At 48.0% G+C, this 3,104-nt stretch overlaps 1 pseudogene; it reads left to right on the forward strand.

The window, feature by feature from the left end:
* The first annotated feature begins 1,252 nt into the window (after positions 1-1,252).
* Positions 1,253-1,747, forward strand: LOC121156525 (annotated as a pseudogene).
* Positions 1,748-3,104: the final 1,357 nt, after the last annotated feature.

Consider the following 3,104-nt stretch of genomic DNA (forward strand, 5'->3'; position numbering starts at 1 on the left):
GGGGGATCCTGAGAAAAGAATGAACATCCGAATCCCAGCACAGATCAGCGGTGATGATGCTCCCGCAGCCGCGAGTCTGGCTGGGAGGCCACACAGTGGGGAGGATGAGGTCATGGTGACAAATGAGAGAAGGGGGAGGGCTTTCGAGGCTGGTTAGTCTGCCCGCAGCCAGAGCCCAGAGCCCAGAGCAAAGCTAACTCCTTGGTGTGATGGCAGGGGAGACATAGTTGTTTTTGGACCTCAGTGCTCCCAACTCTAAGATGGGAAGCAAAGCAGCAACAACAGCAGCAGCACAGCTTTGTCTAGAAATGTCCAGAAAGTGAAGAAAGATCTTCCAGAAAAAGCGTGACTGCTATGAGTCTGGATGGAGGGAGGGATGAATAGGTAAATCACGGGGGACTTCTGGGCAGGGAAATGATTTTGCACGGTGCTATAGTGATGGATCCGTGTCATCAAACACTGTCAAACCCCTGAGAAAGCACAATGACAAGGGTGAGCCCTAATGTAATCTGTGGACTCTAGCTGACAGTGATGAATCAAGGCAGACCCATTGACGGCAACAGGGATCACTATGGTGGAGGACGACGACGATGGGAGAGGAAGTATGTGTGGGGGAGTGGGGAGAGGAGTTGAGGGATGAAGGTGTATGGGGACTATCCATACTTTCTGCTTGATTTTGCTGTGGAGCTAAAACTGCTCTAAAAAAAACCAGCGTGTTAATTACAAAGAGAGGGAAGCAGAGGAGTAAGGAGGGTGACATCGGCAGTAATGTTACCACCTTGAGGCTGAGACAAGAGTCAAGAACAGCTGCTGAAAAGAAATTAACCCTACCTGTTTATCATATGATCCAAAAGGCCAAAAGGCAAGCAGAGAGCTACGAAGACAAAGTCACCAGATATGGGGTAAGTGGGGATGATTGATCAAGGTGAATGCAATGAAAGAGATTAGGGAGACCCCAAACTGACCTGTAACAAAATTACTCACATCTTGCTGCTGCGTGGCCCATTGGATGGGGATGGTAGTTCAACATGGAACTTGGAGGCATGAAGCAGTTTGGAAAATGGTGTAACGTTTATCTTCTTGTGGGCTTTGAGGTCATCCCAGGACCATAGCCCTTCAGTATAACTATCTTTTGTTGATTAGCAAGGGCTTGTGTTCAGCACATAAGCTTTTTTGCTCTGGAGAAAATCAGAATTTTACATTGTCACCAAGGACAAACCAGCAAGAAGCTCTGGGTCGCCTTTTCGCCAAGATGGCACCAAGAGCAGAGAAGGAAACTCCTGCCCCTCCCAAAGCCAAAGCCAAAGGAAAGGCTCTGAAAGCCTAGAAAGCCTAGAAGGCGGTGCTGAAAGGTTTCCACAGCCACAAGAAGATCTGCACGTCCACGTCACCCACCTTCCGGCAGCTCAAGACGCAGCACCTGTGCCGGCAGCCTAAATACCGGAAGAACATCCCCAGGAGGAACATGCTTGACCACTATGCCATCATCCAGTTCCCCATAACCAGTGTCGGCTATGAAGAAGACAGAAAACAACACACTCGTGTTCATTGTGGATGTCAAGGCCAACAAGCACCAGATCAAACAAGCTGTGAAGAGGCTCTATGACTTCTGTGGCCAAAGTCAATACCCTGATCAGGCCCAATGGAGAAAAGAAGGCGTATGTGCAGTTGGCTCCTGATTATGATGCTCTGGATGTTGCCAACAAAATTGGGATCATCTAAACTGCATCCAGCTTTCTAAATCTAAATATGTATTTTTCATCACTAAAAAAAAAAAATCAGCAGCAGTTCCGGGTCTGCGGTTGCTATGGATAGAATATCCAAGGCGAGTATACAACAGGGTTAAGGAATGCAACTGTCTGTGATGATGGAGATTATGTGGTTTGCACTGTCCGATATGATAGCCACCAGCTACAGGTGGCCCTTGAACATGCGATATGTGACTAATGACTAATGAAGAACTGGATTCTATTTTACTCATCATCTATTTTCAGATTATTCATTTATTTGAAATGGAGAGAAAGGGAGAAGATTTCCCAGTCACTGATTCACAACATCTGGGGCTGGACCAGGCTGGAGCCAGGAGACCAGAATTCATTCCTGGTGTCTCCCTTGTGGGTACAGGGACCCAGCACTTGGGCTACTTTGGCTGCTTCCCAGGATCTGCCTTAACAGGAAGCTGGATTCGAAATGGAGCTGGGGCTTCAACCGAGGCAGGTATCCACATAGTGTTTTAAGCACTGTGCTAAACACTCATCTTTGAGACTTGTTTTTTTTTTTTTTTTTAACAAATTTAAACTATAAATCAAAATAACCACATGTGACTATTGCTGCACATCTTGTATGTATTTTTTTTAAAAGAAGTCATCACTTTCATGGTTGTGTCATGGAGTCAGACTGCAGTCCAAGGCAGATGCCAGGTTTGCCACCAGGTTGTTGTGTGTTTGTGCCCTGAGCCCTGTGCCCTGTGACAGCCTTCGCTGGGGCCCCAGCTTCCCAGTGATGTGTAACAACTGCTCAGTTTTTCAATAGCATGTCAGATCTAAGCACACTCCATTGGCTTTTGATTGAAAAGCCACAGACCTGCCTTCCTGTGGGTCTGACTCTGTGACAGAGGCCTTCACAGTGCATTTTGCATTCTGCAGTATGTTTGTAATGAAGTTAAGGACACATTGGTCCAATCTCCCTGGGGTGGCTTACATGAAGGTTAGATGCATTTCTTTACATCAACACTTTTCAGAGCCTGTAATACACTAAACTGCATGGGCCTTTTCTGGTGGGGTGAGGCTCCAGATGTGCCTCTCCCAGATGACCCCCAAATTCCTTCTGTTCAAGCAGCTTCCCACAGGAAGAACTGGTGCCCTGCTGAACACACTTCAGGAGTTGCTGGTCTGGGTGCAGTGTGGGTATTTTTTTTTGGGGGGGGGACCATCTGTCTGCCTACCTCAAGGCTCCACAGCCATCCGTGCTGCATGCTCACGGAGGGGGTTCTTGGATCCACATAGGGCTGAGTCCCGCCTCTCATCCACAGCAGCCGCTCCCTGACCCCAGCTCTTCAGCTGTTCGGTGCAGCCTGCTTTACACTGGGCCGATGACAGCCTGCA

The sequence above is a fragment of the Ochotona curzoniae genome, unplaced genomic scaffold, assembly GCF_017591425.1.
Source record: "Ochotona curzoniae isolate NIBS_2020 unplaced genomic scaffold, NIBS_Ocur_1.0 contig_3432, whole genome shotgun sequence".
Classification (NCBI taxonomy): domain Eukaryota; kingdom Metazoa; phylum Chordata; class Mammalia; order Lagomorpha; family Ochotonidae; genus Ochotona; species Ochotona curzoniae.